The following is a 7,555-nucleotide window of genomic DNA, read 5'->3' as shown; positions in this document are numbered from 1 at the left end:
AATGGTCTATTTGACAACCTTCAAAGAGAAAATACATAAAGAGAGAGTCAACATAGTATAGTTGTCCTGGGACTCAGGACAACAGGGCTTAGACCCTAGTCTTACCACTAATTTTCAAGGGAAAATCATTTATTCTGAGATACCCTGCCTGCAAGATTATGAGGCAGCATTATAGAGTTATAACATCCCTTTCAGTTTTTTAACTCTATGATTTAATTTTAGTCCTTTTTTAAAGTTATATTTACCGGGTTTATACCAAATATTATTTGGTTTATATCATTACCTGAAGATATCATTCAGTTTTAGGAAAACTAGTTAGAAAATCTTGTATTTTACCTATTCTATTCCTTATTTCTTATGTTGCAATAAAATGATTGTTTTTGAAGAGATAATGTTTGACTGAAATTCCTCTTTATATAAATTTTAAAATAATTATTGAATGGTAATTTTGGTCAGTGGAAGGTAAACAATGTTTTGCTCCTTGATGATATTTCCATTCATTTATTGTTCTTCCTGGATTATGAATACTTCAGTGTAGTAATGATGATGAAGATGAAGGACAGTGTTCCCATAAAAGGATAAATGAGATGAGTTGAATGTCCAAAGTTCACATTTTTATTATCCAATTTGTCAATGACTTTTAAGTAATTTAAGTCAGTCTTATCTTACATGCATAACAAACTAGATGAAAGCAGATTATGAATAAAGGAAGATAACATATAATTCAAAGATTCACAGAAAAGCAGAGCTCACATTCTCTAAAAATTTAGAAATATGGATTATAATATTTGTGAAATGCAAGTATGCTCTGACTACAGTTTTAATAATATGGATGGCTAGCAACTATAAATAGGTGTGTCTAACATGACTTGTTTTTATAAAAAAAAATTAAAGGAGATAATATTTGTATTTATAATTGACAAATAGCAAAAATACATATAGGTATGTACACATAACTGAGTTAAATGAACCCCAAAGAGCTATATTTTCTATTTCAAATTAGGTCATTTATTGGTAGTCAACATACATCATCTGTTAGTGTCCAAGCTAACAGATGCCAGAAGACATAAGGCAGACATGCTTATAAATAATAAATTCTCTGAAATTCTTTTTTCTCTTGCTAAATAGGTCTAGGGTAATCTCAATTCATTGACTGAATAATGTTGTGTCAAATCCACTCATGGTAGCAGATATTGGGTTACTAGGGCCATAGTTCAGTAGAAGCTAGAGAATCCATAACCTCTATAGCACAATGGACCACAATGGCAGCCAGATCTGAAGCTTCCATAACCAGAGCCATGGCCGTAGCCTCCGAAGCCACAACCATAGACCAACCTGCAGCAGCTGCCACATCCACAGCCATAGCCATAGCCCAGACCACTGAAGCCTCCATAGCCACAGCCCAAGCCTCCATAGTAGTTGCTGTCAGGGGTGGTAAGTTTGGTTTGCTGTCCAAAGCAAGAATCTAAGTGTGGATATCAGCATGTGTAGAGGGATGTTTATATACCCTGGTCAGAACATGTGGTAAAACATGTGGCCATTCTTTTGTATCATTCCAGATTATTCATTTACTTGAGGCAAATTGTTAATCTGTTTGCTGACACAAGGAAAGGCACACACTCATTAAAATTTTTGAGCTTGGTTAGCTGCCTGGTCAAAAGGCCCTTGAACTCATTACAGTCTTTTTTAATGAGAAAAAAAAAATCTGTCTTCAAAGTCACAAAATAAAACTTCCCTGAATAGCATTCTTCATTACTAAGCATATTACATCATTCATATTTGATGTAATTTTCTCATTAAATATTTTCTCATTTTCATAGCATTCTTTGGATTGTTGTGTATTAATTCCACCTAGATTTAAATACGCTGATCAAGATTAAAGTTTTTGTTTCTTTGTTTTTTGATTTTTGCGGTACGCGGGCCTCTCACTGTTGTGACCTCTCCTGTTGCGGAGCACAGGCTCCGGACGTGCAGGCTCAGCGGCCGTGGGTCACAGGCCCAGCCGCTCTGCGGCATGTGGGATCTTCCCGGACTGGGGCATGAACCCGTGTCCCCTGCAACGGCAGGCGGACTCTCAACCACTGCGCCACCAGGGAAACCCAAGATTAAAGTTTTTAAATCTATAAAATTCTCCAAATAAATATCAAATTTATTTCCCATTTGTATATACATATAAAATATATATACATATACATATATATCATATATATATATATACACACACAAGACAAGCTCACTTTCAAAACCAGTCTGAAAACTATTAAAAAATATTCCCTTTACACAATTACTCTCTTTTCCAGAATGGACAATACCCAAAATATGATCTAAAAATGCTGATGATCTTGGCTCTATGCTACACAGTTACCATTTTCTTCTCTTCTCTATGCTTCTTTATAATCCATATATCATTCTCTTATTAAACATCTCTTTAAATTTCATTCTACGTTCATTCCCAATACATGCTTGCACCAGCTAGGTCTTTTGTTCTTACCCATTTTTTCCAATCAATATTTTATCCCTCTACTCATGTCTCTAATTTTATCATAATATTTTTGCTCTTAAATTTTTCTTTTCCAATTCTGTGTATACCAGACCCTTATTTTTTCTCAGGTAATCAGCAAATATTTTTTTCATAGTTACTTATTCATTAAGGTTTTAAATTTAAGATATATATATATGTTTGTATGCTCTTAAAATCATACAATATTTTTTAACAGGGCTTCTTAAAATCCTCTTGCCTTGAAATCTCCAAAAATGAATGTGCAGTGGTGAAATGACTGAGACAGGAGTCAGGTATATGAAGTAGTGGGCCAGTCTTCTGCTATTTCTCAGTTCACTCTGTGAAGATAGTAAACCCATTCCAAGTTTAAGCCCCATTGGATGTGCCCATATCTTGGACACACATATATATGTAACACATTTTCTTTATCCATTTATCCGTCACTTGTCTCTTAGGTTGATTCTATACCTGGGCTATTGTAAATAATGCTGCAGTGAACATGGGAGTGCAAATGTCATTTTTTTTCTTTTTATCCTGCTGCACAGCTTGTGGGATCTCAGTTCCCTGACTAAAGGTTGAACCCAGGGCCCAGCAGTGAAAGCCCAGAATCCTAACCACTAGCCCACCAGGGAACTCCCCGCAAATATCTTTTAGAGTTAGTGTTTTATAACTTTTTTGATAATACATTTCCCTAACTGCATTTGTTTACTGTTTTTCCAAACAAAAAGTATTTGTTGAATTAATGAAAAAATAAATTCTGCATGACACACAACTTGTAATAATTCTCTAAGTTGAATTATGGACTCAAATGGCTTTCAGGTTTTAAAGGAATATTTAACTCAAAGGAATAATTAATCCTACTGTTAAATCCTGTTTATTCATTTAGCAAATGTTATTCCATCTTTATTTTTTATTCTGAAAAAGAAAATAGTTGGCAAAAACTATCTTTTTTCTTCAGTGAGTCATTTTGAAGTCAAATGATCACAAATAAATCTAACAAGTTTAAGAATCCCATGAATGGTTAAGTAAATTTGCTAGATTGTCTGTGATGAGGGCTAATTTATGTTCTTATTTCCAATGAAAATAGCTATGCTTACATGAGATAAAAATCCAATAGATTTTACAAATTTTTAAAAAAGCTCAATGAAATATACCATGACTTATTTGTGTATTTTCAAAGAAAATAATATTATGTAAATATATAATTAAGAACAAAAAATTGTGAAACAATTCTGTGAAATATATGAACCAAATATTTTTTATTGATTTTTTTCTGGGTTAAAAAATAAAACAATTGTAATATCCTTTGGATACTAATTATCTTTGAAAACTGAAAAATGTTTATTTCTTTTGAGATTTTTTTGTGTTTTTTTTTGTTGTTGTTAATTCAGTGGACTCAAAGACTTGCACAATTCTTTGTTAATCTTTTTGGGAGCTTTCTACAAGAAGACAATCAGTTGATTGTGAAGCTCATATCTTGTGTTGATGTGCTAAATGATGAAAATATATTCTTCCACTGGCCAAATTATAGCTTTTATTAGGAAGCTAAGGGCACTTCTACCATGAATTCAAAATGTGTTTCTTAGACACAATTAATTAAATCATAAAATAGGATGTAATAAAATATGATAATATATTTCACTAGGAGTATCATGCATACTAGATTGTTTCTCAGTCTAATGACGTTGATGGCTATTTTTATTTTTAGACCTATAAGGCATGTCCATAGACTGTGGAACTATTACCTCATTAAGTGTGCAAAATGGAGCCACACAACTCTATCTCAACTGCTCTGTACACTGATACTCTACAAGACCCAGACTGAATTGATTGAAAGGATAGGTGATAACTAAAGCCTAAGAAAATTTCTCTTTATGTAGGTTAAGTATGTACCTTTCAAATGAAGACTTTGATCTTGTATAAATATAGGTATACATGTATAAATATAATAGATATACATATAGATATAGGTGAAATCTAGATAAAGCTAACATTGAAATTGAGTTTTATTTTTATATGTTCTATAAGAATAAAATGTTATAAAAATGGTAATTCTATTTAAGAAGGTGAATCCTCTTTCACATCCTCCATAAATTCAGCTAAGTTCATGGAAGCTGAGCAAAGCTTTCAAAATACTCCATTTGCTTGTATGAATGGGGAAAATACACTGAAGAAGGCAGCTGCATTCTGGCGCCTAGATTCAGAAGATCTTGGCCTTGGTCCTGATGCTATCACTAGAGCTAATATATAATTCTATAGAAGTCAATTACTTTTCTGAGATTTTTTTAAGCTGAGAAATGAGGTACAAAGCACTGCTGACATTTAATGTTTGTTTATGATACTGCTATCTGACTGAATCAAATATATTTGACCAATTTTGACCAGTTTAAACAAAATATCCCCTCATAGATACAGAGAATAGATTGGTGGCTGCCAGAAGTGAGGGGGTTGGAAGTGGGCAAAATGAGTGAAGGAGGTCAAAAGCTGCAAACTTTTAGTTACAAACTAAGTAAATCACGGTGATGTAATGTACAGCATAGTCACTATAATTAATAATACTATAGCGCATATTTGAAAGTTACTAAGAGAGTAACGTTAAAAGTTCTTATCACAGGAAAAAAATGAAACTGTGTGTAGTGATGGATGCTAACTAGAATTATTGTGGTGTATACAAATATTGTATACAAATATTGAATCATTATGTTGTATACCTGAAACTGATAGAATGTTATATGTCAAGTATACCTCAACAAAAAAATCTTAATTTTATATTATTACCTGAATATATCATTTGATTTTAGGAAAAAATTGGTATTTGCTTACATATTTTTCTTATTTCACTAATGAAATGTCCCCTCCTGTCCATTTTTATAAGGGGAAATTCAGATTTAACTGAAATTCAGATTTATAGGAAAGCTCTTTGGATATAGCTGTGCTTGTTATCAGCTTAAGCTAAAAAATAAATTAGTTCACGATTATGTCTTGTTGTTTTTTCCCTTCTTAGGTTGAAAAAGTGGCCAATATAATGATGGTAGTAAAGAAGAATACTATGTCAAGTCATGAAGATTCAGTAAGAATATAGGAAAGCTAACAGAAAAGTTTAGTTAAAAGGTTTTGAGTTAAATGACTTCATATGAAAAACGTTACCCTAATTCATTATTTACTTATAGATCAGCTGCTTGATGAAAATATCAAAGAAAATAATGTGTAGAAGACTATGATACACAGGGTGGATTATACTAAATATAAAAAATTTGGAAAGGTGGTTTACTTTCATAGCCTAGTGATGGTTGGATCTATTACCATGTATTTGCATTTACAATAAAAAACCAAATAGATTTTGAATAAATGGAAGGATTCATTATGCATTTGGACTGAATTGAGAAATGTGAGTTAAGTTAAATAAAACACATGTATTTGATAAATAAATATATAGATATGTTAAATCGGCATTGCATTTTGTTGTTGACTTAAATTTGAATACTATCTAAACAAAAGCAAGAGATGTAAAAATAGTAAATCACTAACAGTTTTGAAAAAATCTTTTCATATTAGTCTAGAATTAGTCTTTATGTCAGTCTTTCTATCTGTATGGATATTTGTGAGGTATATGGAAAAAAAAAATGATTCTAAGCCAAGGAGATACCATCCCTTACTGACAATTGAGTAGAATGGAACCATCGTCACTTCCATATAATTGAGTTTCATGAACAAGACAAAAAACATATTTTGTTTTCAAATTTAATGTTTTACTGAAAGGTAAACAGATAATCCAGTTAGTTTAAAAAAAAATTAGAGGATTCTGGGATTATGATGGAGGTATAGGAGTGTATTGAAAAATTGTCCAAAATTCTGAGAAGCTAGATACTTCTGTGCAGATAATTCCAGTATGATCTTTGTGGTCAATTTTTGAGATCAGTTTTGGAAAGTCCCCTGTAATTTCAGATATAGGGCTCCTAGGGTAAGATTTCAGTGGAAGCTAGAAAATCCATATCTATCTTCCACAAAATGATGGGTAGTGATGGCAGCCATATCCAAAGCTTCCATAACCAGAGCCATATGCATGGCCTCTGAAGCCACAGCCATAGCCCAGTCTGTGGAAGCTGCCACATCCACAACCGTAGCCATAGCCCAGACCATCAAAGCCTCCATAGCCATAGCCCAGCCCTCCGTAATAGTTGCTGTAATGGCTCTTGGTGTCAGGGGTGGTGAGTTTGGTTTGCTATTCAAAGCAAGAACCTGAGTATGGATGTCAGCATGTGTAGAAGGATGCTTATATACCCTGGTCAGAGCATGTGATAAATCATGTGTATACCCTCCTTTTATGTCATGTTTACATTACATATACTTCAAATAACTCATTAATTCTTTGTCCCCTGACACAGGGAGAAGGCCTCACACTCATTAAAATATTGGGGATCACTTTGTTACCTTGTTAGGGTGTCTCTTAAAAGTTATTTCATCACTTTATTAAATCATCACTTGGCACAATTTAAATATACACAATTATATTTGTCAATTATACCTCAAGAAAGCAGGTGAAAAAAAGTTATTGCACCACTTTATAAGAAGGAATGCTGTATGTTCAAAGTCTAGACATATCAGACCCCAAATACTATTCTTCATAGCCAGGCATACCAATCAGGTTTGATCGTGTTGTGGTTTTCAATTAAATATTTCATCATCTCTGGTTTTCTTTAGATACTTCACTTAAGAAAATTAAACCAAAGAAATTGGTCAAAGTTCTGTAATCGATAATATCCTTTTAAAGCATATTTTCCTCTGTCCCAAAACTGGATTATTTATTTATTTCAGAAATAAGAAAACAGAAACATTTGAGAGCTGGAAAGAACCAGTTTGACTGTTGTGAACACTGGTAAGGAACTTTAGAAAAATAAATCTACTTTTTATTTAGTTTTAGAACATTGACCATCATAACTGACATACTTTTTACTTTTCATGCTACTTTAAAAAATAAAATAACATTTTTTCTTTTTATGTTGATGAGCCAATAATGACATATAATTATTAATTAAAATCCATACTTTACTCTTC

Source organism: Lipotes vexillifer, unplaced genomic scaffold (assembly GCF_000442215.2).
Source record: "Lipotes vexillifer unplaced genomic scaffold, Lipotes_vexillifer_v1.1 scaffold1152, whole genome shotgun sequence".
Lineage (NCBI taxonomy): Eukaryota > Metazoa > Chordata > Mammalia > Artiodactyla > Lipotidae > Lipotes > Lipotes vexillifer.
This window is presented reverse-complemented; position numbering follows the sequence as displayed.